Here is an 8,446-nt window from a genome sequence, read left to right on the forward strand (position 1 = left end):
ACCTCGCCCCATCCAACCTCACCTCCCTTCTCTCCTTCTACAGCCCAGCCCGCACCCTCCGCTCCTCTGCTGCTAATCTCCTCACTGTGCCTCGTTCCTGCCTGTCCCGCCATCGACCCCCGGCCCACGTCATCCCCCAGGCCTGGAATGCCCTCCCTCCGCACATCAATCAATCAATCAATCAATCAATCAATCAATCGTATTTATTGAGTGCTTACTGTGTGCAGAGCACTGTACTAAACGCTTGGGAAGTCCAAGTTGGCAACATATAGAGACAGTCCCTACCCAACAGTGGGCTCACAGTCTAGAAAGGGGAGACAGAGAACAAAACATATTAACAAAATAAAATAAATAGAATAAATATGTACAATGAAATGAGACATGCTGCTTTTCAGAACACATATGGAACACGGAAGACAGTCCGTTTTACTTCAACAGCTGCTGCATGGGGAGCCAAAGTGGGGGAGAGAGGGAGGGGCCCACAAGCAAGGCGATCAGAACGAAACAGTGAAAAGCCGACCTCCCCGAATGTGGTACGGATCATCATCATCATCATCAATCATATTTATTGAGCGCTTACTGTGTGCAGAGCACTGTACTAAGTACTTGGGAAGTACAAGTTGGCAACATATAGAGACAGTCCCTACCCAACAGTGGGCTCACAGTCTAGAAGGGGGAGACAGAGAACAAAACCAAACATATTAACAAAATAAAATAAATAGAATAGATAAGTACAAGTAAAATAAATAAATAGAATAATAATATGTACAAACATATATACATATATACAGGTGCTGTGGGGAAGGGAAGAAGGTAAGACGCACATCCGCCAAGCTAGCTCTCTTCCTCCCTTCAAAGCCCTACTGAGAGCTCACCTCCTCCAGGAGGCCTTCCCAGACTGAGCCTCCTCCTTCCTCTTCCCCTCCTCCCCCTCCTCCCCCCCCCGCCTTACCTCCTTCCCCTCCCCACAGCACCTGTATATATGTATATATGTTTGTACATATTTATTACTCTATTTATTTATTTTATTTATACATATTTATTCTATTTATTTTATGTTGTTAATATGTTTTGTTTTGTTGTCTGTCTCCCCCTTCTAGACTGTGAGTCCGCTGTTGGGTAGGGACTGTCTCTATATGTTGCCAACTTGTACTTCCCAAGCACTTAGTACAGTGCTCTGCACACAGTAAGCGCTTAATAAATATGATTGAATGAATGAATTAATTAATGAAGGTGGGGTAGGATGAGTGCTTGGGATAACGGGCTAGCAGTTTGGTTGGAGAGGAAAGGGCAGATTTTAGTGAAGTTCATTCATTCATTCAAATGTATTTATTGAGTGCTTACTGCATGCAGAGCACGGTACTAAGCACTTGGAAAGTACAATTCAGCAACAAATAGAGACAATCCCTACCCCACAATGGGCTCTGGAGGTTGAACCTACAAGATTTGGTGACAAATTGAATATGCGAGTTGAATGAGAGAGATGAGTCAAGTTGAACACCAAGTTTGTGAGCTTGTGAGACAGCAAGGATGGTGGTGCTGTCTACAGTGATGGGAAAGTCAGGGGGAGGACAGGGTTTGGGTGGGAAGATACGGGGCTCTGTTTTGGATATGTTAAATTGGAGGTGGCAGAAGGACAGCCAAGTGGAGCTGTCTTCAAGGGCACGAAGCAGACAAGTGGTGGAACCAGGATTAGAACCCATGACCTTCTGACTCCCAGGCAAGTCAGGGTGATGCAGAAGGACGAGGGAGAAGAAGAAAGGAGCACTCTGTGGCTCGTGCACAAGAGCGAAGGAAGCGGGCCGAGGAGGTGGTCCAGGGCTGTGGGTTAGTGGTTTACGATCATCAGAAGGTTAGGGGAGCGAGTGAGTTGAGTTCAGTAGAAAGGGTGGTGTTTAGGCCATCAACTTGGTAATCGAGGGATGGTAGTTTGGGGATGGAGGGTAAAAGGGCCATGATGACTTCAGAAAATTGGATGGGGTCAAAAGATCAGCGGTCTCTTTGGGGGAACAAGACAGATTTGTGGGGAGGTGTGTGGGAGGGAAGACAGGTGAGGAGGTTGTGGTCAGATAGAGGGATTGCAGAGTTGGTGAAGGTAGAGTTTGTGCAGTGACTAGAGATGTTCATAATCAAGCGTGTGTCCCGGGTTGGTGAGTGGGTGAGGTGGGGTGGAGCAGGAGGTCGGTGGAGTTGACGAGTGATAGAAGGCGGGCAGCGGAAGATTGGTGAGGAGCTTCTGCGTGGGAATGGAATTCCCCCAAATCGAAGTCTTGTCATGTCTTATGCTGTCGAGTCATTTCAAACTCATAGCAACTCTCTCCCAGAAAGCCCCACCTCCATCTGCAATTGCTCTGGTAGTGGATCCGTAGAGTTTTCTTGGTAAAAACACAGAAGTGGTTTACCATCACCGCCTTCCGTGTGGTAAACTTGAGTCTCCTCCCTCTACCCTCTCCCATGCCCCTGCTGCCCAGAACAGGTGAGTTTTGACTTGTAGCAGATAGCCTTCCACTTGCTAGCCCCTGGCCAAGCTACGTATGAAACGGGTAGGCCCTCCCATAGCCGAGACTGGTAGAGCACTGGAAATGGGTAGGCCCTCCCGTAGCCGAGACTGGTAGAGTACTGGAAACTCTCTAGGTGTGACCCTGAGAGGAAGGATCAATGTAGGGATGGAGAAAGAAGGATCAAAATTTTGGAGGGTGTTCCTTGCAGCAGACAGGCCAAACTGGCATCCTGTAAAATAGCCAGCTCACATGGGAAGTGGAGACCATTGAAGTTACCGAGGTAGCTGGATTGTAACGTTAGGATAAGGCATTTAGAGAGCACCGCTGTTATACTGAACCGGTTTACAACTTCTATACCACACACATTGACCGTACAAAAGCCTCTGACACCATCAAGAGGCCCTAACTCTGGCTATTGCTAACCCAATGCCACTGCCCTGAGAAATTCCCTAAGATGCTGTGTCTTCTCCAGGATTTATTGGTTTATCGGTTTTATTGGCTCAGACTGAGTAGAAGGGTCCCAGCATGACCCTTCGCCTTTGCTCTCGGAGTGAAGCCGAACCTTTTCCGACAAATTTTTTGCAGCTTCACTTAAGCATGCAACACAGGACCTGGAAGCCGGTGTCAAGATTTGTTTCTGATCCCCAGGGAAAACTGTTCCAGCTCAACTTCCTTCATCCCTCTCCCTACCTTCAAAGCCTTATTAAAATCACATCTCCTCCAAGGGGCCTTCTCCTATTAAGCCCTCTTTTCCCCTACTCTTTCTTCCTTCTGCAATGCCTGTGTACTTGGATTTGTGCCCTTCAATCACTTGATAGTCACCCTCAGCCTCACAGCACTTATGTACAGATCCCTAAATGCAGGTATTATAGTATCTGTCTCCTCCTGTAGATGAGAACCTGTCTACCAATTCTATTTTACTGTACTCTCCCTAGTGCTTAGTACAGTGCTCTGTGCTCAGTAAGCGCTCAATAAATGCCATTGACTGAACAACCCGTGAGTACCGTTAAAAGTCTTTGAGACCATTACAACCAAGTTGACATACAAAAGACTATGAATCACTCTGTTAATTCAGCCCAGTGCTAGGGACTAATAATGAGTCTGCAGGCAAGAGGTACCAGTCCTTTGCATAATGTGAGGTTTTCACTGGTCACTATGTGACCAGTGTGTGTGTTTGTGTGTAGGCAGCATGGCCTAATGGACAGAACCTAAGAGAGGGAGCCAAGAGATCTGGGTTCTAAACCCAGCTCCGCCACTGGCCTGCTGTGTGACCTTGGACAAATCACTTCACTTGGCTGTGCTTCAGCTTCCTCATGAGTAAAATAGGGATGAAATTCCCATTCTCCTTTCCTTAGATCATGATCCCCAAGGAGGACAGGGCCTGTGTCCGATCTGATCATCCTGTATCTCCCTCAGTGCTTAGCTCAGTCCTTGGCGTCTAGTAAGGGCTTAATAAATCTCGTCATCACCATCATCATCATCAATAGCCATCTCTTCTGGCCTCCGCTCCAGATACTGGAAGCAAAGCCACAGCTGAAAATCTATGTCCCCATTCATGTCCTTTCTCCAGTTGAGGAAACGACACCATTTGAAAAGCTCCCAACTACTGAGCACTTGCGGCAATCAATACCCAGACGGAGTGATGGGGCTGCCCTGAGCCTCTTTTCATCCCAGGGGATGAGCCCTTTAACTCTGTCTAAATATTGTCATTCGATGCTCTCCAAAACCTGCAAGGCCACACAATTTGTGACTACAGGGCTTGGTTGGGGGGGGCGGGGGAGGATTTTTCTGTTTGTTATCTTTCCCGACAACCTGAGCTGTTTAGCTTCTGGAAGAGCCGGTTCAATCAGCCCTCTGGAGCTGGCATAACTCACCACACTGACATTTTCTGCTGGTCACAGCCTGAACACCCTCATACATTGATAATTCAGCAGGACCGAGGACCCTTTCCCGACTCCGTGCGTGAGAGGACGTGGTATTCGCAGACAGAAAGCAAGAGTTGTGCTAATAGACGCTTTCTCTGGGCTTAACGAAGTCGAATGAAGAGAAGAGAAAGGATTGAGTGTTCAGTGGTTCAAGCCCCTGACCTTTTACCGTGGGGACTGTAATTCAAGTTCAAATTGACATCTGGGGCTTTTTGTGGAAGCAATATCAAAGCAATCTGTTGAGGCTGCCTGAACTGTTGCCTGAAGATAAACATGGGACATTTATTTTCTTAGCTGCCAGCCCGATAATCTTCCCTTGCCACTGTGTTGGGGCTGGGATTCAGGAAATAATGAGAATATTAATAATAAAGAATTGACAATGAGTTTCCTCGACAAATAAGGAATTGATGCCCCTGACAGGCTCTGTCATAGGCAAGCAGTGCGTGGCTGACACTATCTTGGGGGGCAATTGTTCTGTCATTGAAATTCAAGAAATTGAGGACTCATTCAAACCAAGTTGTATTTAATTTGCTGGAAGCGCTCTCGTCTGCCTGTCGGGACCTTCTGAAATGTCTGTTTGTGATAAATGACTTTGAGCGTAAAGTTTTCAGACACTCTATGGTGTGAGAAATTTGGAGGAATTAGGGAGGATTATAATTCGAGAAACAGTCCTGGGAAGGTGATTTCACTCCGGTTTTAAATCTAGATTACGTGGAGTTACCCCAGATTACACAGAATAAAATTTGCATTTCAAAAAAAAGAGTCATTTTTCTGGCTTAGTTCTTAAAAATTCTCCCTACCTCGTGGCCTCAAGAATCAATAAAAATAGTAACCATCCAACATTTATTCATTTATCCATTGGCTTTTGCCCTTTCTCTATTTGTAAATAATTTTATATCTGTCTCTTCAGTAAGAGTGGAACCTCCAAGAGGGCAGGGAATATATCACCTCTTGGTTTGTACTTCCTGAACATTTATTTTGTACTTCCTGAACATTTACCTACATGCTGGGAAACAGCATGGCCTAGTGCTTGGACTCGGGCCCGGGAGTCAGAAGCAACTGGGTTCTAATCCCGGCTCCACCACTTGTCCGCAGTGTAACCCTGGACAAGTCACTTTCACTTCTCTGTGCCTCAGTTACCTCATCTCTAAAATGGGGATCAAGACCGTGAGCCCCACGCGGGGCAGGAACTGTGTCCATCCTGATGATCTTGTATCTACCCCAGTGCTTAGAGCAGTGCTTGACACATAGTAAGCGCTTAACAAATACCATAATTATTACTACTACTATTACTACTGGTAATATTACTACTACATTATTGCCTTTCTACCTCAAAGAACCCTTTCAGGGTCACACCTGGAGAGTTTCCAGTCCTCTACCAGTCTTGGCTATAGGAGGGAGAGTCAAGCAGAGGCCTACCCATTCCATTCCTAGCTTGGGCAGTGAATGGAAGAAAATCTGCTACAAGTCAAAACTCACCTGTGCTGGGCAGCAGCGGCATGGGAGACAGTCTAGGGTGGGAACTCGTTTACTGCGTAGAAGGAGGCAATGGTAAACCACTTCCGGATTATACCAAGAAAATTATATGGATCCACTACCAGAACGATTGCAGATGGAAGTGGGGCGTTTTGGGATAGATGTGTCTATGGAGTCACTATGTTGGACACGACTCGACAGTGTGATAATAATAATAATAATGATGGCATTTATTAAGTGCTTACTATGTGCAAAGCACTGTTCTATGTGCTGGGGAGGCTACAAGGTGATCAGGTTGTCCCACAGGGGGCTCACACTCTTAATCCCCATTTTACAGATGAGGTAACTGAGGCCCAGAGAAGTGAAGTGACTTGCCCAAAGTCACACAGCTGACAATTGGTGGAGCTGGGATTTGAACCCATGACCTCTGACTCCAAAGCCCGGGCTCTTTCCACTGAGTCATGCTGCTTCTCCAAGACAACAACAACTCAAAGAACACTCCACTGACAGTTTGTTCACCTGTTAATTATCTGTGTGGCTGGAAAGACCAGTATGAGAACCGGTTTCGGCCACATTGGGAGGCCAAAAAGATTGTCCCTTGTTGTGCTGTTGTGATTGATGACTGCAGTGTTTGGTGCTGTTCTCTTTTGCCTCCCTCTCTCTCTTTCTAGACAAAGCATTTTGCTCAAAAGGGAGCCACTCTCTTCTTGAGAGCAGAGGGCCATGGAGCTCTGTCCTCAGCAATGGCTCCCAGTTTTCAGCTGGGATGGAGCGTTTGTATTTATTGAGCACTTACTGAGTGCAGAACACTGTACTAAGTGCTGGGGAAAGTACAGTGCAACCGAGTTGGTAGACATGATCCCTGTCCACAGGCGCTGACAGTCTACAGCGGGAGACAGACATTAAAAGATTAGGGATAGGGGAAATAGTGGAGTATCAGAATATTTACATACTTTTGTGGGGGCAAGGTGAGTATCAAAATGTTTTAGGGTTACAAGCCATGTTCAGAGTCAACACAGACGGGAGGATGAAGAGGAGAACTGAAGAGCTTAGTCTGGGAAGGCCTCTTGGAAGAGATGTGATTTTGAGAGGGTTTTGAAGGTTGAGAGAGTGGTGGTCTGTCTGATATGAGGGGGGAGGGAGTTCCAAACCCAAGGAAGAAGGGTCACAAGGGGTTGGCAGGGGGATGGATGGATAGAGATACAGAGAATAGATTGGTATTAGAGGAGCATAGCGTGTGGATGGGCTTGTAGTAGATGAGTGAAATTATGTAGGAAGGAGAGAGCTGAGTCGAGCGGGAGGGAGCCACATCACGAGGGGCCAGAAAAGAATTGGAAGAGAGGGGGTGGCAGCGAGTGTAGACAACGTGCTCAAGGAGTCTGGAAAGGAATGGTAGGAGGGGGTGTGGGGCAGTAACTGGAGAGAGCCGTGAGGTCAAGGGAGGGTTTTTGGTTTTTTTAGGATACGGGATACACCAGCATGTTTGAAAGCAGTGGGGAGGGATCAATCAATCAGTGGTATTTATTGAGCACCTTCTGTGTGCAGAGCACTGTACTAAGCACTTGAGAGGATACAGCACGACAATATAACAGACATACTCCCCGCCCACAAGAAGCTTATAGTCTAGCGCGGAGACAGACGTTAATATTAACTGTAAGCTCGTTGTCGTCAGGGAATGTGTCTGCTTATTGTCCTATTGTACTCTCCCAGGTGCTTAGTACAGTGCTTTGCACACAGTAAGAGCTCAATAAATACGATTGACTGAATATGAATAAATAAATTACAGATATGTACATAAGTACATATGTCCCTCCCCAACCCACAGAACTTGGGTTCATGTCTTTAATTCTAGTTATATTAATGCCTGTTTACTTGTTCTGATGTGTGTATATATCTATAATTCTATTTATTTATATGGATGCTATTGATGCCTGTTTACTTGTTTTGATGTCTGTCTCCCCCCTTCTAGGCCGTGAGCCCATTCTGGGCAGGGATTGTCTCTGTTGCTGAATTGTACTTTCTAAGAGCTTTAGTACAGGTGCTCTGCACACAGTAAGCGCTCAATAAATACGATTGAATGAATTGAGAAGCAGTGTGGCTTGGTGGCAAGAGCACGGACTTCGGAGTCAGAGATCGAGGGTTCTAATACTGCCTCCGCCACTTGTCTGCTGTGTGACCATGGGCAAGTCACTTAACTTCTCTGGGCCTGTTACCTCAACTATAAAATGGGAACTGAGACTGTGAGCCCCATGTGGGACAGGGACTGTGTCCAACCTGGTTACCTTGTACCTATCCCAGTGCTTAGAACAGTGCTTGGCACATAATAAGCGCTTAGCATATACCATAATTATTATTATTATTATTATTATTGAACAAATGAAATACTTTGGGGCTGGGTGGGGATGTGAACGAGGGGAGTAAGTCAGGGCAACGCAGAAGGGAGTAGGAGAAAAAGAAATGAGGTCTTAGTAAGGGAAGGCTTCTTGGAGAAGATAGGCCTTCAATAAGGCTTTGAAGATTCCACTGGAAAGTGAAAAGTTGAAG

At 46.3% G+C, this 8,446-nt stretch overlaps 1 pseudogene; it reads left to right on the forward strand.

Moving 5' to 3' along the window:
- The first annotated feature begins 5,764 nt into the window (after positions 1-5,764).
- On the forward strand, positions 5,765-5,895 carry LOC119920096 (annotated as a pseudogene).
- The last annotated feature ends 2,551 nt before the right edge of the window (positions 5,896-8,446 follow it).

The sequence above is a fragment of the Tachyglossus aculeatus genome, chromosome X1 (assembly GCF_015852505.1).
Source record: "Tachyglossus aculeatus isolate mTacAcu1 chromosome X1, mTacAcu1.pri, whole genome shotgun sequence".
NCBI lineage: Eukaryota > Metazoa > Chordata > Mammalia > Monotremata > Tachyglossidae > Tachyglossus > Tachyglossus aculeatus.